The 23,430-nt window shown below is 44.1% G+C and overlaps 1 protein-coding gene across 3 annotated transcripts in view; it reads right to left on the bottom strand.

Annotated features, from left to right (window-relative positions):
- Positions 1 to 23,430, bottom strand: part of LOC146207422 (glutamate receptor ionotropic, kainate 2) — a 415,085-nt gene that overhangs the window by 115,466 nt on the left and 276,189 nt on the right. The gene's annotated exons all lie outside the window — the stretch shown is intronic.

The following is a 23,430-nucleotide window of genomic DNA, read 5'->3' on the forward strand; positions in this document are numbered from 1 at the left end:
GTAATATTCGCGTCGCAATGCAGTGAGTTTAACCTCGCTCTGATTCCGTAAAAGTAACATCTAAAAATACGTATATTGATGTCTCGAAGAGGCTACTACACTTATCTGCGGGCCACAGGCGAGCCGGCGCTGAAGCACGGAGTTCAGTTTTCCGAATTAAACCGTAAAACCCTCACAACCGCTGTGCCCCAGGGAGCGTTCCAGCTCCTGTTTTATTCATAATACTCACCAATGATTCACCTGCTAGCGTTCTTGTCAATACCAGCCATTAACTCACCTGATAATCAAAAATCGGTATCTGAATAGTGCCCTGAATGGCAAATGAGTGTTAATATCAAAACATCAGTATTTTACGAACTGCTGGGAAACGTATTCATGCAAACTAATCCACAACCCGCACCCCGCAGTTGCAAAGCAATAAATGCATGGGTTTAATTATACCAAGATTATAAATGGGACGCTCATGTGAACTTGAGTGAGTTGTCAGCACGGAAACGGCTTTCCTTTCTCAAGTGCGGCTTCCGAAAAGCGCCATCAGACAATAAGCCAAACTTATACAATGTACTATAGTCAGACCCTTACTTGAAGATGTCAATGTAGCCTGATTTCCGTTTATAGAAAAGTTAATGAATCAACTAGAATAATATAGAGAAAAGACATAAGGTTTATATATAGAAAGCAAAACAAGTTAATGAATCAGCTAGAGGAATATAGAGAAAAGACATAAGGTTTATATATAGAAAGCAAAACAAGTTAATGAATCAGCTAGAGGAATATAGAGAAAAGACATAAGGTTTATATATAGAAAGCAAAACAAGTTAATGAATCAGCTAGAGGAATATAGAGAAAAGACATAAGGTTTATATATAGAAAGCAAAACAAGTGAATGAATCAGCTAGAGGAATATAGAGAAAAGACATAAGGTTTATATATAGAAAGCAAAACAAGTTAATGAATCAGCTAGAGGAATATAGAGAAAAGACATAAGGTTTATATATAGAAAGCAAAACAAGTTAATGAATCAGCTAGAGGAATATAGAGAAAAGACATAAGGTTTATATATAGAAAGCAAAACAAGTTAACGAATCAGCTAGAGGAATATAGAGAAAAGACATAAGGTTTATATATAGAAAGCAAAACAAGTTAATGAATCTGCTAGAGGAATATAGAGAAAAGACATAAGGTTTATATATAGAAAGCAAAACAAGTTAATGAATCAGCTAGAGGAATATAGAGAAAAGACATAAGGTTTATATATAGAAAGCAAAACAAGTTAATTAATCAGCTAGAGGAATATAGAGAAAAGACATAAGGTTTATATATAGAAAGCAAAAGAAGGAAACTCTTCTATAAAACTAATAAACAAAGCTTAAATACTCAAGTTACAAAACGCCGGCAGACCTGCAAACCACTTTATCGACTAATTCAAAGTTATATTTTAAAATTAAAAACAAGAGTAAAACGCACAAATATTCACAATTGCTGGAAGAAAATTGATCTGACGTAAACTGCTGTAGAAGTCCCTTCCGCAATTACAAACTTTAATAACCTTACATCACGTGTAACCAGCTCATCCTTTGATACATCTTTATAGTCTCATAAAACGGCCTAATTTGGCAATGCAAATTATAACAAAAACATCTGAAACGAATAAGTGCTATATCCTACAACCGTCGGTTTAGATTGTATTAGCCCACTCATTATGTTTTGTTTTTAAGCATTTTTTGTCTCTTTACTTTCACGTCTTTAGTGATATAGTTATTATTTAAGTGCATAGACTTTGTCCATACATTCTCGCGCTGTTGTATTTTCTGAAAGTTTTGTTTGGTTGTTTCTAAAAAAGTTGCGCCCTTTTTGCAAGCATACCGAAAGGGCCTAGCAATGTTTTTAGACAATAAAAGAGGGCATCATGAAGTATGTCAATGGACGTCCGAAAATTTTCAATTTTGTTTAAACGGTCGGTATCGTTTAAGTAAGAACACAACTTAAGAGACCCCATCCGCCGATTCATCGTTTATCTGCGAAAATCTGATTGAATAGGTTTACTAATTCTTTCATTAGTAAATTATTATTTGGCCTGTGAATTCACCGCGAGAAAGCTATTTCATCAACGAAAAGGAAATTTTTTTTTTGGAATCATATTTTTATCCCGCTCTCGTTCTACCGCTAGCTTTTCAGTTATTAAATAGAGATAACTTGGGCGCCTTCGGTAAGCCTAAAAATTTATATATCTGTCAGGACCTTAGAGTTTCTTCTCAAGTTTATCATGACAGTCAAGCGGTGTAATGCGAAGATGTGTCGGCTGAAACCTGTTACGCTGTATTTGAAGCTTATTTTAAATAATTCACGTCAATATGGTATGTTTTATTTTTTTTTTACATATTTTTAAACCGCGGTTAGCTGTTCGCGTTTGTATACTGCACAAACCCGCCATGCGCGGAGTCTGAGTAAACATCATTCATATTTCACATCTCAAACGTAGTTCGCGAAGGTCAGACGTCGCGGTCATTGCAACGTTAAAAGCTCTCAACTTCAGGCGCTCTCAAAATTTTAGTATGCAGGTTAGTCGAAAGTTTTATGTGCTGAGTTTCTGCGTTTGAATATTCCATTGCAAAAAAAAAAAATCAGTTTGCTTCGGCAAAGTGACGCTAACGTACGACGCAAATACCATCAGAAGAAACAAAAATAGGCAGACTTTGACTCAAAATGCAGGTACTGAATAAAATAGAACAGCCGAAAAAGAAAATTCTGCAGTCCCACTTTAAACCTATTTATTTTCATTTCAGCAAGGAGGTCCTTTTAGCACTCAGCATCCATTTCTCTATACGCGCAACTACGTACTTTCTTGTTTTTTTTTTGGACAATATTGCGTGACAGAAAACATGCAATCAATCATTACCTCAAATCTAGAGATGTGAAGACAATGTTGTGAAAACACCTGCCCGTTCTTCTAGATTTTCTTTCATTTAACGCGTTAATAATATCCTCTTCATAAAAAAGTGAGAGAATATCGATATGTTTTCCCTACATCATACCCAAACCTTTCAGGGTTTTTTTTTTTTTTTTTTAACGTGAAATCGTTAAACGCTCCGTTCTCCAAAAAAGTCTAGTTCCGTCGTTGTGAACAAACTCCCGAGTCTGCCTCTTGCATGTGGTAGTTTCCAGTCAACATGGCTGAGCCCTGTGGCGTCACCGGTTGTGTGACGTCATGAGGCCACTTCAGATGAGCGAATTGGCAGGATATCCCATCTCGCGCAGCTTCTTTAAAAAAAAAAAGCAAAACAAATATGGGGGACACGCAAGCTACGCCTTTAAGGGTATGACGCCATAGCGTATGCTACCAACCCCCATGTATATCCCCGCTTTAACCATGTCAACGTACCTGCGTCGCCAACCGGTAACGCTAATGCAAGATACCTGACTGGTTTATTTTGATATCGCCCTATCCCATGTGTAACGAGAGACCCGAGTTGGCAGATCCTATCAAATGTAACGTCAGGCAGCACTGCGTCCGGTCAGTGCTCGGCTATGTCAGCTGCCAGCTACTCAGTGCACACCAGCACCATGCTCGCAATTTTTCTCTCACAACGCCAACGCCGGTGCCGACGATTTTCGAATGAATAGGAATGGAGTCCTACGGGGCTCTTGGATCCCAAGTCCTGCACCTACTTTTAGGCAATGGAGGTACGTTCGTGCGGCTTGGGGGGAGGCATTAATTCAATATCGAATGGTCTTTCGCATTATGTAGTAGCTTACCGCTGTGTGCTGACGTGTCATAACAGAGGGGAAAAAGTAGGAATTAATAATAGTAGCAAAATGCATGCACGTGAAAGTTATACGCAAGGGCAACCACCCACAGGAGCTATAATTACCACTGTAGAATCATAGTCTTGAAGGCAGAGCTCAAGTGTCCTGCACTTGTTCGCTTAAAATCCAGCAGCTTCCAGGAAAGAAATGATTTCGCTTATATATTTCAACTTTCCACTCAGGCTATGAGAAAAGTGGTGGTTACGGGCCGGTAAAATTTATACCACTTGGGTTCCTTTACCACGCACTGACATCGCAGAGTTCACGGGTGCCTTGCTTTTCGACTCCATCAAAAAGCTGCCGTTGCTTTCCTGTAATCGCTTTTTTTTTTTTTTAGGTAATCTGTGCTAAAATTTCCTTCATGTTCCGTTTCTTTTCCATGATTTTCAAATGAGAGCAATAGTTCAGAAACGGGAGGTATCTTGAAGTGTGTTTACCCAAAGTATTAAAAAGAAAGAAGGCTAACTTCATTTTTGCGAAGTCTTGTTTGGCTATCCTCAAGGAGTAAATATGCGCTAGAAAACTATTGTGAAAACATACTTCTTGCTCATTTTTCAAAGTTGTTGATGTTCCCCCAGAGCATCGCGTTTTATAATGTCCTTTTTTTTTTTTTTTTTCCTAGCTGAGGATGATAAGCACTCAAGCGGTGGGAGCCACTTATAATCTTTGCATTTCCGACGAAGCTGAAGCACCCGCTTATCTTCACCGTTTAACGAGGTGTCTCGGCAGCGTACATAGGAAACTAGTTTTCAGACTGAACTATATAAAGAAAACCAGAAAAATAAAGCTATAAGAACGACCACTCTGAAATCCCATTAGGTATGTATCTTGTCTTCCTACCCCGGGGTTTTATTCATTTTGTATTTTTCGACTTAAAACACCAGCAATATATAATCCGCTAAGTCCAAGATGACATTTCCTAAAGAAAAAAAGGAAGAAAAGGTGTTCTCAATTTGTTTAAAAACGCGCCATAAAGGTATGTTTTCAGTGCTACTGGTTTTAGGAGTTATTGAGGATCACCCGTGCTGCTTGGTACATAACGATAACGTTAAAAGAATTATAGTAACAGAAATATCACGATGCTTGAAGTGTGCTTCAAAGTACAATTACTTTGCATTAAAAAAAAAGCAAGGTGGTCTCATAAAGGGTAAATGTTTCGATAATCTAAAAGGAAATCTAAAACAGCACCGTTCTTTGTACTGTTCAAATATTCGCTTGTGCTTTTATACCTTAAAGATATGTAAGTTTTCATTTCATCGGTGATGCTCACACCATATTCTGTACGCGCAGGTTTTTACTCATTAAGCCCCAGAACGTGGTCGCTCGTAATATATTAAAAAAGAAATTTCAGAAAAACTCTGCTTTCGATATATCTCAAGCTACAATGCCCATTCAGAAATTTTAAATACCGGGTTTGGCCACGATGTTGAATGACTTCAGTTTCCCCTTGTAATATTGTGCTCTAGATGTAGGAATTACAAACTAAAAAGGTAATAATATTTAATAGGTAATAATACTTAATAGTTTTTAATTCAGTAACTACCACGGATATCATGCCCACTATGCTACTCTTTGCACGAGCCGCAATATTGTATTCGTAAAGGAAGCTTAAGAAAACGCCTGTAAATATTGCCAACCTTCCCCCCCCCCCCCCCCCCAAATTATATGCGTTGATAAAGTATAACGCAAATGGTGATGAAAAATAGCATATGTAGAAACCTGTCTTCCTTAAAGAAAATAAATTCAAGTGACCGACATGCTCTGCACGATACTACAAGGTCTCCATTTCGTATGGAACTGTTTCATGCAGTACACGCTGATGAGGTTTTTCTCGTCATTTTTTTTTTCCATCCATAGCATATTTCGCACCACTGTCATGACAACTATCATCATCACTGTTCTTTTCGCTGGTGAGTTTTTGGATCTCATGAATTCTGCCTTCGTCCGGCGTATACTTTTCGCTCTGCCGGGGACAACACTTCCTTGCTCGATAATGTCGGTTTTGTGGGCAGAATGCTCCCTTTTGTCACGCTAGCGATTCTACTTAAGGAGGACCGAAACAAAAATGCTACTGGGACATTTTCGAATAATTTAAGGCCGCTGAAGACGTCCCCCCTGAGTTGTATTATAAAAAAAAAATGTTTTCGCGAAGATCACAAAGAAAAGAGGCAGGTTTACAACTGATTTATATGATAGCAAAGCTATGAGGAAGATGTGAATCTCCTGAGAAACAGCATTGGGATCATGCCGAAAAAATTAAGGAAAGGTTTAACACGGCTAAACCTAGGTAGACAAAGCGAAAGTAGGCAACTCCTCCGTGTATATCTGCAGACCTCAAGGACACCATAGCCGGGTATATACGGCACAAAGGTGTCGACGGCATTTTGAAGGGGGAAGTCCCAGGAGGCGAGCCAGATGGCAACGGTAGCGGTAGAGGGAAGGGTAGACAGGGGACTGGAAGGCTGTGTGGCATTGTGTCAGGTAATGTTGTATATTTGCAGAGATTTGTACAGTTATATATAAAGTTAGCCAGGTGTGCGAAGTAGAAGAGACAGGTGTTGGATGTAGGAAAAAAAAAAAAGCGAAGCAGAAGAAGAATCGAGCACCGCCCACTCCGTGCACAACACGTGGCTGAAGGTCGGTTGAAGGTCAAATTGCGGCGTATGCGAAACGCGCCATAGCTAGCCCCACCGAAGCTATCGGTTCAAAAGCTTTCAACCCTGTACATTAAGTATTCCACACTCTCGTGATAGTCGGAGGAATCAGAAAAGGTGTTTCTTACCCGCACCAGTTTTCCTTATCATTTTTCAGTTCTGTACTTCTGAAATGGTGAATGATTGAGGATATCGATAAGTAAGGTGTAGCGGTGGGTTGAAACGAATAACCTGTTTGTGTTCTCAAAAATCGGATGAAAAAATAGTGGCTCAAGATAACCACTAATGGAATTTGGACGCCCGCCCATCTACTAAGCGAACTAGTCACGGTAAGTCGATTTTAGGAGAAAGGAAAAACCTGTATTTTGCGAAAACTTTCGAAACAATAAAAAGTAGTTTGAAAACGACGCTCGAGAGAAAAAGCACAATTCAGCTCGTGTTAAGGAAAAGGCGAAAAGTAACTTGAAGGAAGATCGAGGAAGATTTAGGAGGCTTGGTATAAAACCAATAATAAGACGCTAAAGTAAGAAGACATAAAATATTGAGCATGTATTAAGAATGTACAAAACAGTCTCTAGTTCAGGTTACCTTTAATAAATGGACTAGCGTAGTCAGGTGTGCGGTATAAAGATAACCATGAGAGTAGCATCGAGGTCACCGAGTGAAGATGAATGTAGTTGGGGACGGTAAAGAAGCAAGTAGTTGTAATAAAAAAGGAGGTATATTCACAATAATTACAGCACAGCAGCTGTCACTGGATCGCTGACTTAACGGGGGTGATAGTTATTAGAGCAGTATTTATTCTCATCGGCTGGCGTGTCCACCATTACTTTTCCTTCTTATGTTCTACATATTTTTGACGCCCTTTTAGCAGGACTTCCTACACCGAGCTTGTGCTAAGAAATCTTTAGCCTGTTCAGTCTCACGCCCTTCAGTAGCTCGCCAACGTGCTTCACGGCCGACGCAGCTAACAGCAGCACAATGTACACGGCAGCTCGGAGCTTTTCAGGATGGGTGATGCTAAGAACAGTGTTGTTGCCAACGTCCCCAATGGGCGCTAAGCGAAGAACATAGCCTGGGCGGGGTTTCTACATCGGACAGCAGACAGGATCCCATTGTCGCCTTGCCTAAGTAAGAGGGGGTGACAAAAGTGGACAAGTCTCTACGATGACAGCAGAAAGAAAGGACACTAACACACTAGGCGCAGCTGTGAGGAAGTGTGATGCGGAAAGCTGTGTGAACTGATCAGGGATAGAAACTTCTGAAACTTCTTACTTGGTACATGCAGAGCCACGATAATCACCAGTTAGCTCTCAATAGAGCGATGAAGCCAATGTAACGGTTATTCTTTTCGTTTTTGTTTACATTTACGTCGCCAAGCTCAGTTTCGAGCCTCCCCCCCCCCCCAAAAAAAAAAAAAAAAGTATGCGAACTTTCTTTTTAATCTGTAAATATGGCTAATTAACTTCATTAGAGGCTGTATTAGGAATTTGAAAATAATCTAGCGTACACTGCGTACAATTTGGAAAGGCAATTGAGACCGAATTCAATATTCTCTGCGCTGTTATACGTTAGCGGGTTCTAGAATAATCGAACCTATTGGTTAAGGGAGTAGGGTTATTGCACAGCGACAATGTACACGCCCAGAATGAAAGCCGCACCATTCGTCTTTTTAGCTCAGTATTCCGCGCTTATGCAATGTCACCCCTCAATTACCCTACTCTCTAACCGACAGGGTCCCCATAGTTTGAACCTCACTGTTTATTCAGGAAAACAAGAAGTCCTAACCGCGAACGCCATGTGGCTCTAATGACTTCCCTAAAGCAGTCACTAACCGTGCACAAAAGGCAACTACCCTAATCAAGTAGCGCTGCAAACGGTGAACTTCATACCCTAGGAATAAAGGAAATGTGGTTTAGAGCACGAGGTAGCGCGGGGTCTATGAACGTGTCCCAGATGGTTCTATACCCTTTCGAGATACGTGGAGGAACGTTTCCTAACTAGCAAGATGAGCTAGTAAAATACGACCGGCATAGGAGTGTCTATACCCTTAAACGGTTACACTGCAAATCATTGGTCACTGGTGCAAAACATTCAGTCCATGAACCGATTCGTTACAAAATTGTACATATCTAAAGCATTCAGTCTAAGAGCGCTCATTTGGCGCAAAAGTGCACTAATAATGAGTCAAATATTGCCGACCATCAAGAACAATCACGCTTCAGGACGGTCATGTATACAATGCATTCAGTCTGCGAAAAATTACACTGCACGAAATTCGTGTGAATGCCTTCAGTTCAAGAGCATTGGCAGCATTCTTTGGCAACCATGAGGCTGCCGTGGGCGCAGTTGAACGTTTCGGCAAAGTCCGGTACGTGCGACAAGGGCGCGTTGGTGGACGCGGCGTCTATGGAGGAGTTGGCGTTCCAATTGCAGAACATGGAGGCGAACATGGAGTAGAAGAACTGGGCATGCGACATGCGTGCACCCTTCGCGACCTGCTTGACGACGTGCCAGTCATCCCCATCTCGAACGGCGGCTCGCACACTGCGCACGGCCAACGTGGCCGCGGCCGAGGTCAACGCAGTCTCGACATCTTCGAACCACAGCGTCGTGCCGCTGCCATTCCTGCTCCAGTGTGCCTTGCCGTAGCACTCCGTGAATGCACGGATGTTGCGGGCGGTAGGCGCGCTCCAGCTCGGGTAGTCGAGCAGCAGAGTCCAGAGCGCCATGGCGAGGCGAAACACGGATACGGGCAGGTTCGAAAGCGCGCTGGGCTTGTACGAGTCGTGCAGAAACCTGCATGGTGGTCATAATGGTCACGAGTAGCATAATTATGTTGATTTAACACTGACCTCTGTTAAGGCGCCGTTTCTTTATGCGGCGTCGGTGTCATCAGAGCAATCCATTACTTACAACGTGCCGTGATCATTGGTCGGAACGTAGCGATGTCACCAATGACTTCAACACGACACTTCAAGAAGACCGACCAGAAAACCAATATTTGAATTGCCCGAACACCCAGAAGTCATGGGGCATTTATGATAGATTAAGTGGCGCGCTAATTCGAGTGTAGCGGCATCCTGTATCAGTATCTAGAGTTTAACACTTGACTGGAATCTAGAATTACGCGCGCCATCTCAACTGTCACTTGTCACTTAGTTTTGTTTTAATGCGATAGCATTTATACAGTCCAGTGTCAAAGAAAAGCCGGTGTCGGTGCTGTGGTAGTAAAGCGCAAATCGGAAGAAAGTAAGCAAACAATGGAAGTTTTGCGAAAATCCGTGGAGACGAACAAGGTTCCTTCGCAGTGCGAGGCTTGCAGGCAACCTCTCCGCCATGCTTCTCCTCGAATAAATGCAGGTATAATATATGGATTGACTTATGGCTGTCAGCTAATGTTTAGGTGCGTCATTAGAAAGAAACTAATTACGGAAGTAATAGTTAAGCGAGTTGCAAGAACATTTCCGCTTTGCTTACCTGCGATGCGGCGCACACTGGAAAATTCCTTCGAACATATGGCGCTGCCGCAACAGATGGCGCGAGCCGCCGTCCGATTAAAAGCCCGATTCATCCATCGCCTTCAAAGCGTTGTGGTTTAAACGCTTTTGCGTTGAACTATTAAAGTCGCAGCTTAAGCATCCTCTAATTTTTGCTCAAAGGGCTAGCATCTGGTCCCGCTTTGAGGCATCAAGTGTCATGCTTACTCCCAATAATTTGTTAGTGAAAGAGTCCGTGGTGGTAAAACTGAAAAAAAAAAAATACGTACAGATAAAAAACTGTGGGACACTAAGCTCCACCTTCAAGGGTATGATGCGTCGATGGGAATGGCTTCTGTCTACGTCTCCCCTTCTGGCTTCCCGTTAGCGTCCTTTACTTGTGGCTCTAATACTTCACACATTCTCATCGGCTTAGAGTCATAACCTACCACGTTATTCAGCTACCGGTCGTAGGTGACCGCGCGACAGAGGTACAAAGACCCGCTCTAACCAAACTGTACGAATGTGTCTGTATGGCGTAATAGCAGTGTGGCTGGCTCGGCATCCAATACTATTTTATTCGTATCCCACCCTCTTTGTGAGAGTCTGTGGCATCGTTAAGTCGCATGCCCCGTAGAAAAATATTGCTCGGCCAAGTCACTTGTCAACAAACGCCTGCCAGAGTCATGCCCGAGATTTTCAGCCGAACGTTATCGCGTTGATATGGAGCCAGGTTTTGAGACCCACGTTCGTGCACTCGATCGTCATGTGTGCTCACAGGTGCTTCCAGAAGCCATGATGTCAAATAGATAGATAGGAATGAGGGTGGAAGGCAGGGATGTTAACTAGAAAGGCCTCCGGTTGGCTACCCAACACTGGGGAAAAGGGATAAGGGGAATAAAGAGGGGAAGAGAAAATGAACGTGGAGCACAGTCAGAGTTTGTCACACAAGTCGGTGGTTGTTAGAGAACTAAACAGTGTCCTGTATGGCCATAAAGGCGGTCGACTGCCGTAGTCACGAACCAAGGATCTTATCCGCCGTTAAAAGGTGAGGATCGAGGTAGTCCAGCGCACAACGCAGCTTATGTCTTTCACTCACAAATGCAGGGCATTCACATAAGAGATGTTCGATTGTCTCTTCACAGCCACAATTTTGACAGGCAGGATTGTTGGCCGTTCCAATCCTGAAAGCATATTTGTTTGTGAGCGCAACATCGAGAATTAAAGTAGCGATCAGGCTAATGATGAGTTTTCATGTCTCTGGATATTAGGTGTTTGAGCTCATAAGACTGGACGCCGGTGAGTATAATAAAACTCATACTACAGTGAGGCAAAAACCTTATTTTATGGAACCAAGCCCTTCGTCGGCAAGGAAACGAGGGTAGATAAGCGCGTCGAAAGCAAGGTTCGCGGTCGGCGGGAGGGCGGCGATGGGAGTTGCGCGGCCGACGAGCACACGGGCCAGCGGGATGTGTACGGACGACGGAACGGAGACCTACCTGGACGAAGACGAAAACGCTGCCTGCAAGGATGACTTAGGCGTATTTGCAAGAGTTGCTGCTATGCGAGGAGCAATGCTTATTGTACCGCCGTTACCGCTTTGGTCGTATCGCTCGCCCTATTCGCGCCTCACTGTGTTTTGTTTTGCCACGTTAAAGTCCTGACCCTTGTTCTGTTTTATCCTCGGTGTTAAAGTGTCGCGAGTCTCAGACGCGTGTTTGCAGCGCCTTGGCGCCCGATGGGTTTTATGCTTTTCCGTTTATCCGGAATAAACCGGTGTCTTTAAAAAAGACCGGATTTGTCATTCGTCGGGCGAGACCATGACTCGCGGACCCGTTTCCTACATGGCGGGGCCTTCACATTGATGCCGATATTTTATAACATTTGCCGTAAATCCCAGCATTGCATATTATGGTTCTAATCGCCGGAATACGCCGATGTTCATGCGCACAAACCGGCAATTGTTCTGTGTGGTCGAAAACATGGTATCTCGATGCTATTATCACTACACGACTAGTACCTGTAGAAGTCCGAATCGATGGCCATGTGCTGTCTGGTGGTCCAGACTGGCGGGTATTTTTCCGGGATATTCCTGCGGGCTAGCTCCATCAGGACCCGGTACTCGAACTCGGAGATGGATAGGTAGTTTTCCACCAAGAACTTGCTGACCATAGGTAGCTCGACGTTTACAAAGTACCGTTCGTGCGGCAGTATCAGTTTGACGCCGTATAGCAATCGGTCGGCCATCGCCTGGTCTTCGTGGACTACGATGGTGCCCGAGCGGACCTAGGCCATCATCACGAAAGTATAAAAATATCTAGACATTGCATCTGTGCTTGCTAACGTCGATAGCCATCAGAACACATGAGACCTTCCTAGCGCGTTGCATCCTTGTACTTATTGTCCTTGCTTGCTATTTTATGCTTCACTTTTTTTTTTCGCTTCAAATGAGGTAACCACTGAAACCCCTAATTCGTAAAATGGGTGATCAATATATCGCTGTTTAGTTTGTAATCTAATTTCTTTTAAAGATTTTTTGGCGCCTGTGGGCTGGCGAGTCAGGAACATATCTCATGCAAAAATATCCTTACGAATCGAAAGCCGATACTGTGCTGAATCTCACATTTTTGAGTACATTTGCACTCTAAGATCTTTCGCAAGACTACTTTTTTTTTTTTTAACGTTTGTAAGTAATGATGTTATTTCAGTATTGAATCGCACACTTTGCAAATGCGTTTACTTTATTATATACGCATTGCCTTTAGGATGGTTCGTACAACTAGACTCGTCCTGACAGTGCGCTGTGTCATTTCTTTTATTTTTGTTTTATTTAAAAGAGATATTATACCACGAGCGAAAGAATGCTCAATCCGGGTGTGGAATGGCGGCGTGCGAAAGTTTCTATTGCCATTTTGTTTATCAGAAACACATCACTTTTCGATGTGGAGCGCCGTCAGTGGCAGTGTCCTTCTGTAAGTGCACCATCCAGACAGTGTAACTCATGGGAAAAAAGGCAAAGCTTATCGGACAGGCTGAATTTATGCTCACGCTCAGGAAACTAATATCAGAATCCTATGGCCAGAACGAATCATTGAATTCTCATTGCTCTTCTAATTGTTACTACCTCTTGTTGGACCTTTCATAGTCTTATTGCAACTTAAGGTGGGGATACTCTGCTTCTCTGTCAAGCACGAGAGTGTAAATGAATAACAAAACAAAGAATGGAAGGCTACAGACGCCATTCGGTAATAAAAGTCACAATTTGGAATGTGTAATGAGGGACTGACCTGTGTTCTCACAGCTTCCCGGGCTTCGGAGAACGCTTCCCGTACGAACCTGTCCTTGGAGGCGTCGGTGAGCGAGATCGCATAAACCATGTTCCAGAGCTGATCGTGGGACAACACCCGTCTTATGCACAGGCTGCGGACCACCTTCTCCCGCATTTCAGTCGGCTGTGCCTTGATGTACAGCTCAGAGAACGTCGTATACGTCGTGAAAGCAATTAGATGAGCCAGTGACAGCGGTCGATTCTCCGGAGAAAGAAGGTAGTTGACGACGTCGAAGATGGCCTCGTCTTCGGCGTACGACACACTCATATCTTCGTCCACATCCAGCACCGTGCCGTTAAATGTGCTTCTCAGCGAGGTTTTATTAAGGAAAGGTAGGCGCTCGTACAGCTCCTTCAGCGTGGCCACCTTTGTGTAGCGCGCTGTGGTAGTACCCGGCGTGGGAAAGCCGACCGAGAACGAGGGCACCACACCGGGTATTTGCCTGTCGAACGCCAATACCTCTTCTCTCGATATATTCAACAAGCACCGCCGGTTGAACATGGTCAGACTGATGGTGATGCAGTAGTTGCAGTCCTCCCTTCCAGCCAAGGTCAAGTAGTGCCGGTACATTCGGAAGTGTCGGCGCTCCCGGCCTGAATTAGATTGCGGATGAAGAAACCTCGGCTCTGGCCGGGGAACCTCGAATCTGAAAGCGTAGACCACGTCGCGTTTGACGCCCAAGTCGAATACAGAGCTGAAAACCTCCATCGGCGACAACCTTTCGGAGATGCCGATGAAATCCGTCAGCGCAGTGGCGATTTGTTCGATCAGTTCGAGCTGGCGACCGCCGTCTTTCGTGCAGGTTAGAAAATAAGTGTTGAAAAACTTTGCGGCAGGGAAGTCGGGCGCGGACGAACTTTGGATAAGCGATATCAGCACAGCGCCCTAGAATGAAAAGACGATGTGCACAGATGAAAACACCCTGCATTGCGTCTGAAGCACGGATGATAATGATAGTTTTAGAGGCAGAGTTTCAAATTGAATGGGTGATGTATATTGAAACGCTGAGGACGATTGTAGCATTTATAAAGTTAAACTAGCTTTCACATTCAAACGCTCGGACATCGATGGTACAAGCTATTTATAAATTATATAAATTATATAAATTATATGTATATATATATATATAAGCAGATCAATTAAGGGGAAATGAGGGTGCTCGTTATAATACTTGAAGGAAAGAAGCCAACAGTCGGCGAAGCCAAGGAAAGCGTAGGGTATGTTAATCTATGTCTTTTTTTTTTATTGTTTACTTGGATAATCAAAGAAATTAGTAATGTAATCTTGTTTAGGGGAAGATAATTAAACACAAAGTAGCAGAAAAAACAACGTGCCGATGGTGGGATCCGAACCCACGACCTCCAAATATCGCGTCCGGCGCTCTTCCAACTGAGCTACATCGGCCGCTGTCCCCCCTGCTACTTGCTTGGGTATTTACATTGTCTGTATACGAACCTTGAGAGTGTTCACCAGCGCCACCCTCAGCCATAGCGGCGGACGTAGAACGTCCTTTGTAACCGCCAGCGTCACGTAGAACGTGATCAAGAGCGAGGGCGAAAGCTGTGCTAGAACCCTCTTACGCTACCTATGGCTTCAAGACTGCCAGAACCGAGACCCCCGTAAGCTACAAGCAGATCAATTAAGGGGAAATGAGGGTGCTCGTTATAATACTTGAAGGAAAGAAGCCAACAGTCGGCGAGGCCAAGGAAAGCGTAGGGTATGTTACTCTATGTCTTTTTTTTTTTTTATTGTTTACTTGGATAATCAAAGAAATTAGTAATGTAATCTTGTTTAGGGGAAGATAATTAAACACAAAGTAGCAGAAAAAACAACGTGCCGATGGTGGGATCCGAACCCACGACCTCTGAATATAGCGTCCGGTGCTCTTCCAACTGAGCTACATCGGCCGCTGTCCCCCCTGCTACTTGCTTGGGTATTTACATTGTCTGTATACGAACCTTGAGAGTGTTCACCAGCGCCACCCTCAGCCATAGCGACGGACGTAGAACGTCCTTTGTTACCGCCAGCGTCACGTAGAACGTGATCAAGAGCGAGGGCGAAAGCTGTGCTAGAACCCTCTTACGCTACCTATGGCTTCAAGACTGCCAGAACGGGGGTCTCGGTTCTGGCAGTCTTGAAGCCATAGGTAGCGTAAGAGGGTATATATATATATATATATATATATATATAGGATGCGAGAACATTTAACGTGCTTAAAAATTATAGAGCGAAGTGTACGCTTAATTTAAAGAAACATAAAATGTTCCTTTAAATGAAGCGTACACTTTGTTTTCTTTATATATAAACATGTAATATATATAAATATATAAAATATAAAAATGACGCGGAAAGCTTCAGTGTAAAATCGGACACTGATACAAAGTGGCCACTTATAAAAAAAATTTTCTTTACCAATAGATAGCGAAAAAGATTGTGAATAAATATAAAGAGCGGGGGAAGGGGTGCAGGGTGAGGAACGGCGAGCTAGCCGTGCGACTGCAGTTAGGTGTTTGCAAATTAGTAACTACTGCCTTGATCCAAACTTGATCCAAAGAGTGAATTTTAGGAGCTTCCCTCAACCCATGGGATGCATCCTGCATAATACGCTCAAATTCACGGGAAGCTATTTGAGCGGTATTTGTCCCTGAATTTGATAAATTGACTACGCCTATTCAGCTGCTTGCAAAATAAGATCATTGGTATTTTGTTAGAAAATGAGGAACACAGATTAAAAACCAGAAACTTATTCTGAAACTTTTGAACAGTCCTAGCTGTGTGTATACCATATGACTTTTTTTATCGTTTGAAAATATATTTTTTTTTTTCTAAAAAAAGGTAGGTCTGTGAGGTCAGTGCATGTAAGTCATACAGAATGGCCGACATCACGTGATACACCTCAGTGATTATACATGAATAATTAACTTGAATTGACTTATGATCTTTTTTTATTTATTTTAAAGGACAATATTATATTGCGGAATTGAAGGCCATTATCATCCAAAGGTGAGCCCCGTTTGTAAGTTACGTAAACGGCTATGGTGCTCGAATTATGAAATGAAGAAGAAAAAAAAAACGTGTTTAATGAGAAAGCACTGATATGCTCAACACCTTCAACCGAGTATCTTGTCCATCTTTGATTCTGGGGAATTTTTGTAGAAAATGGGGCACGAATCGTTATTGCGTTAAAAGCAACAACAAAACATCCAGAGAACAGTGCTCGACGCGTCACTATTTTGCCAAGATACAACTTTGCTATATCACTCAAATACCTGCATTAAAAATTGACACGCATTTGCTTCCTTTATTAATGGCAGAGCATCAAGCATTTCATGTCCAGTTTTGACCTTGGTCTCATCAAGGTTGCGGTAAATGCCGTTTAGGGCCCTGCAGTTGCTTACGAAATTTGAGAGGACGCCGTAATGGAAGGCACCGGGCTGATTTAAAATGTTGCGGTTCATCAACATTTGGTGCCGTCGCATAACACATCGAAAATGCCTTATGATTCTAATTTTCTTACTTTACCATATGCCATATAAAGAGCATAGCCGGCCGCTTGGGCTAGCGTTTGCCCACGTCCCTCCTCACACTTGCATCTGCACACGCTTCACACTGAGGGCTCTTGTACAGGTACGAATATCAGCAAACCAAAAAAAAAACCTTTGGAATTGTCATTGAAAGCATCCTTCCGTATCGGGCATCAAAAAACATTATCCTTCAGCATGCCTACTAACGTACGCTATTATAACGCACATACCACAGCTGAAAGTTTCAGTTAGGCAACGTGTGAAAGATTGTAGAAGGCAACCGCGTGTTCAGTTTCTTTTTTTTTCTTTGTCAAGTGTGTATGCTTTCTCTCATTTCTGTATAGTAAGCGCTGTTGTGTCTGCGTCGGACGAAGCCGGATTTTGCTAAAGGCTTTGCTGATTGAATTCATCGTTATCACAAATTAACAACTATTCTGAGTCTCAACGTAGATGACAACACGACCATAAACTGTGTGCACCACAAGAGTGCTTCCTGTCGGCTCCAGATTTACGCAGGAAGAGGCGGGACGTACCGTCTGTGAGTAGGGGTTGCTGTATCGTTGGCGGACGGCATTGTCGCAGGCGTACCTGTAGAAGTCGTGGCACGGGTCGAACGACGCGTTCATGAAGCCCAGCAGGATGGGCACCTGCTCGGGGCAGCAGAAGGGCTTCGAGATGTGGTCTGGATGAGGCCCCTTGTAGAATTCACGGTTCACCAGCCATGCCAGGAAGCCGCATGCAGCCACCATGGTGATCAGACCGAAAGTCACGGCTGTTCCACGTCCTCTGTTTTGCTCTTGCTCGACCTGTGTTGTGGTTGTCTGCTTCAATAGTGGCGGTGGCGGAAGAAATTGCACCGCCTTGTTTTGAGTCGGGGGAACCTGCAGCGAGCCTTCCGTAGGATTCATGGACGCGCTTCTTCTTCTTCTCCTTCGGTGCGTATGGCACATACCCACAGTGGGGAATTGGCCATAATTCATTGTAGGCGACAGAACAGAATTCAAAATGTCGATTTAACTGTATGATAGATAACTTATTATTTAGGAGTTAGTCTTGCTGAAATAATTTGTAATCTTGAGGCGATAGAAATAAAAATCAACGAAAAATGGGTTAAAATTTTAAAATATTAAAAATAATAAAAAGAGAGAGTATAATTCAGAGAGATTAGCGCTAACACGCAAATATTCCGGTAGCAATATTATAATTGATAAGTAACTCACACACCGGTTTTAGGGCATACCCTTTGGCGGTTGCACCAAAGGAGAGGAGGACAGGAACTGGTGAATGGCAGTCCTAGGCGAGCAAGAGGTATTTCTAAATAATTTCTTCTCTCCAATCCTATTAACATGAAAAAAAAAGTGAAGTGGAGGAGCGGAATCGGCGCATTAAATAGGTGATTCTTCCAGAGACAGTAATCCGCCTTTTGTGGGAGGATGTGGCGCCATCATGCGGGAGCGGGCGAGAAACACATTGGACGGCAGTGTGGCAGACGACGCGAAAGCGCCAACGCAGGTAGAAAGCGAAAGCTCCCCCTTTTTTTTTGGCCTCGAGGCGGAAAATAGTGACAGTGATTGCAGTATAATATGTTCACGCAGTATGGGGGAATGTGGCTCTAAGCTCGAATTCGGTATTAGGGAGTATTGTAATCACCAATATTATTTTTTGCAATGAGAACGCGGTTCACTGCCCACACAGGTCAACTGATTTCTTGTCCGCAGTGGCATTTTAACAACACGTAACAAGCCTTATCGGTATCGACCAAGCCGTGCAAAAAGAAGGAAGAAGAAGGAACCATATTCTCATGGCATCACACGGACTTCATAACCGTGGACACATTATTCCAGCTCGAGTGCGCAACTTAATTTCCGCCGTGTCCTTCGAAAATGGCCACCGTAGAGAATCGGTCTGCCGCTCATGAATCCAGCGCACTCTATCATGGCGGCACGGGCAACAACATTCACTACTCCAGTGTCGCCAAGACGTCCAGCACAGACAAGGTATCCGCCACTGGGCCACAAGAGGACGTCACGCCCGTTGACCCGAAGACAATTTTGGAAAACAGCGGCAAGACTGTGTTCCTGATTGGTGGCTCAGCCACTTTGATGTCGGTCATTGTCCTGTCCTTGCTATTCGTCTTCCTCGACAGGCATCACGTAGTCCAGATCCAAGATCAGAGCGATTTCTGCTGCACAACAGAGGTTCGCCAAGTACTAGCTACACTGAATACCAGCCTAGACCCTTGCGACGACTTTTACCAGCATGTGTGCATGAAAGCCGCAGACATTGAATCGACTTACGTTTCACCCATGTTCAAGGTGGCTGTGTACTGGAAGCAAGTCGAGGCCATAGGGCAAGGCGGCAGCCCTGCTGGAATCTTTATCTCAGCTCTGAAACCTACACTGCCAACTGGGTTATTCATCCAGGAAACGGATGTGGCCAACTTTACGGCAGCCATACTGGACACCATGAAACCCGTCCCAAAGCCCATAGCTTCTGCCCCTGCCTTAATGACGTTCTTTGCCGAGATGAGCCTAGTGTACAAGATCCCCACCGTCTTGTCCTTCAGCATTTTACTCAAGGAGTCGGGGCCCCCTGCGACAACTTTGGTGCTCAAACGACATACGGACTGTTTCACAGAAGCTGATCCTGGAACTTGGATACAATCAGGATTGGAAGTTTTCAACGCTGAATTTAAAAGCGATGTCAAACTCGACGAGCTGCTAGCATTCGCGAAGAAAATAGCCTCTTCGGCTGTAAAACAGACCACATCGAAATGGGAGAGAAAAAGCGTTGAGCACGTGCCTTTTCATGACTTGTCCCACCATACGTGGAACCGCATCCTCAAAAATTTTATCTTTCCTTTGCATCCTGACATTAAATATGTATCGCTAAGCCCAGAGCATCGTCTGTCAGAGCTTGTTGATGAGTTATCTAAATGGGAAAACCAGCGGGTTAGCTGGGCATACGCGGTGGTTTGCGCCGCCGAAAAGGCGTCAGTTGATGTCACAGACGCCATCTTCGACTACCACAACCTGCTCTCGTTGTGCCTCTCGAACAAGCTGCACATCTGCACCCTGGAGGACGTCGTCAAAGCCGAGATAGTCTCCAACCACGCTGACGACGGCCTTCTTCGAGCAATGATGAATCACGTCAGGGAAGCTGTCATTAAAGACGCCCTCTCGTCCCATATATTCCACGGCCGGGACAGGGAGCTGATCAGCTCAGAACTTTGGAGGCTGAGGCTGATGATGCCTAAAGAATCGTCTGGGGCTGAGAAGGTGTCTGCTCCGGATCCGCTGGCAGCCAATACCTTGGCCTCCAGTGTGCTGCAAGCCCGCTCGTATGTCTTCGACATCGAGCGAGCAAAAGTACAGCGAGGCATTCCTAGCCGTGATTTTCTTTCTGAAGTCCGTGTAAAGAGACAAGCGGATGTGCTGTACGTGCCGACGAACCTTTACGTGCAACTGAGGTTCGGCTCCAAGGACAAGTATTTTCTGGCCTTGCCGATCGCTGGCGTCAGCATGGCAGCTGAGATGTGGTCGTTCCTTTTAGGAAACCACGCATGGTCCAACGACACAAAGGTCAACATCGCGAACTTCTACGCATGCTTCAGGAACGCGTACTTTGGCAGCAGAGATGACGGTGGCATGGCAGCAGACATGGCTCACACAGCTCTAGGACTCGTGTCTGCTCAGAATTCAGCAGACAGGCTGGATTGGGATTCTTCGCGCAGGGTAGAATTGGTAGAATTGACATTTCAGCAGCTTTTCTATTACTTTTATGTCTATAATCAGTGTTCGCTAGTGCCCGTGGAGAAGCCGGGACCCATGCTTAACGTGGCACTGAGGAACGATGGTGACTTTGGCCGGAGTTTTGGATGCGAGTCCACGTCAGCCATGTCTCAGCGAGTAGTGTGTATGGCATAATAGCGCTACACATAAAATACTTCTATCGGTAGTGATGTTTGTATCTGAGACTAGGCTCTTGTGAGTACTCACAAGGATGTGAGTAATTGTCACTTACTGGAACTCAATACTAATATAGAAGGCACTGGCAACATAGTCACAAAATGTATGACGTGTACTGCTGTGTGATTGTGATTCTATCTAAGAATAGCCCAGCCCTACTTGATTAAGCTCTACAGCACACATGTCCAGGGGTCAGTCTTTGCAACGGCACCCTGTGGCGACGTAACAACGAGCGCATACATTTAATCCGTAATTCTGACACACGAAACGGCGAAATACCAATAACTTTGCTCAACTTTACTGTTCACAGAGCTAAAGAAAAAAAAATGAATAAAATGAACGCTTCAGTTCGGGCAGTTTGATGTAAAGGGACCGTTTTCTTTCCACGGTTCCCTTACTTACCTCGGAAGCTTTGAACGCACGAGCCGATTCCGATATCCGGCCTAACCTGCCGCAAGAGGCTCGAGCTCAATCGGCGTTTCAGGGCGAACCCCAAAGGTGCCATAAAAGGTGAGACGTAAAAACACACTCGACCTTTCCCTTCCGCCCCCACGCGCTCACAACGCCCGAAAATGGCGAGGACTCCCGTCAGGCGTAAAAGAGAGCGGCGCTCGTTTCGTGCCCTTTCCTTTCCTTTTTTTTTTTTTTCAGTGACCTATCTTTGTAGTTTTCTTTTTTTTATACGTTTACCGAGTTTCGGTTCGAACCGTAACAGCCGTGCCTTTCAGCTGCCTTGGTCGGAACAACTGGACCTGAACGCCATTTGTCGGAATACTTTTCGACGCGAACTTACATAAAGGAAGGCATCGGAAAGCTCCTCGGTTCCGTAAGTGGGGCTCTACGGAGTGAGAGACGAAGGAGCAGACCTTCTTTCTCTCTCTCTCTCTCTTAGCGTTCCACCATGACGCTATCTATTTGGAAAAGCCTGTTTTACTATATTTACGTTTTCGGTCTCTACTCACCAAACTCATGCCAATGTGCATAGTATGGCCGTCAGTTCTCTAAGCGTCGAACCACCTCACTTCCAGTACCTTACATCTCGGTATCCCCAGAAAGGGAGACCAGAAATTTATGCGCCATAAAGTGGCTCCCCCTTTCGAGCGCCTGAGCTACAGGAACCGAAGTTCAGCGTATAGGGAAATAATAAAAAAGGGGATTTCCTGAAATAAGCGACTTTATGAGTCTGCGTTGCAGAAACATATGTGCATTTTGAGTCTGGACGGAGGAGCTTAGGCTGGAGAGTAGGGCGCATGCATAAATGCGCTCGTGCGGAATCATATTCGGGTTGAAGCACAGTCCTAAGTTTCCCACAAAATATTTTTATGAGTGTGTTGCAAATGTTCAGAAGAGGTTTTATCGGCAGATCGCCAGTGAGGATAAGTCAGAAACGGTTCTCAGAGTTCTCGGTCCGATCGAGAAATGAGCTATAAAGACTGAACGTGACGCGAGTGAGTGGAGTTCTCAGGGCCCGACTGAATTTGGAGGAAATGCGTAGGCTCTATCCAGTAAACAGCACGTCCACGTGAGTATTTTCTTCTGATGTAGGCATACTGGAGCGTATAATTCCTGGAGAGAAGAGTATTTTCACGTCACTACATAACCTAAGATAGCATTAACACTAATCAGTCAATCAATGCTAATACGAAGTGAGTAATTGCGACAGGCCAAAGTACAGGAAGGAAGTATTTCCCGTTTCAGCGAGCAGCTTTAGTAACGCTTATATTACTCCTCTCTCAATATGTCGTCGGCATGCTTGATTAGAAGTGCTAGTCAAATTTTTTTCTAGCTGCATTACTGGCTATGCTGGCTACCTTTGCAGTTAGGTATATTGCAAGCAGTAAGTTACCTGCTATAGTGGCTTGTGCAAAGGTAGTGGCTTATCGTGCGTGTACTGAGCGTCGAGACAGATACAGAATATCACTCAGGGTATGGGTCCAAAACTACGAGTTTGTTATGTTACTTATTTTTATTTTAAATAACGCCTCCATATCCTGAGGCGCTGGTTAAGAAGCGGGATATACAAAAAGCTAACAATCGAAAATATAAGGCGTGATGGAAGAAGAAAAATTAGTTAAGCTTGCAAATATGCTACTTTTACCCCGAGTATATACCCAAATCCCTTAATCATTACGAACGATGAACAGCCCTCTTAGGTAACGCATACTTCTATCATGTTGTTCTCGGTCAACTGCAGGCGCTCATCCAAAATTAGGGCACGCTTCATTTATTTCGAGATTTGAGCCCGAACAAAAATTGTGACCCTGGAATATTCAGGCCGTATATGTAAGGTGTGCTCCTTCTCATCAAATGGCCGTTACTGGTACACATCTGTCTGCCTTTATATGCTGTTGTGGTGCCTGGTACGTAAATTTCCGCGGCAAAGGGAGGTCACTTGACTGTTTCGCCGGTTCATTATTAGGAAGGTGACGCACTGTGCTGCGCACTATGTAATTAAAGCAAGGGTGAAAAAGGTTAACACAAGATGCAGTGGAATAAAAGTCAAAGGTACCCGTGACAAGGCTCTAGTTGTCGTCAGGTTTTAATGCGTTTATTTATTACAAAGGCGGCACCAGTGAGCTCACGACAAATGGCAGCAGCATGTTTCGTGGTACGATGAGAACCAAGTAAAATAGAAAACGCGTCCTCCTAATCGTACTATTAGGAGGACG

This window comes from Amblyomma maculatum, chromosome 1 (assembly GCF_055883805.1).
Source record: "Amblyomma maculatum isolate TAMU_Amacu chromosome 1, ASM5588380v1, whole genome shotgun sequence".
Taxonomy (NCBI): domain Eukaryota; kingdom Metazoa; phylum Arthropoda; class Arachnida; order Ixodida; family Ixodidae; genus Amblyomma; species Amblyomma maculatum.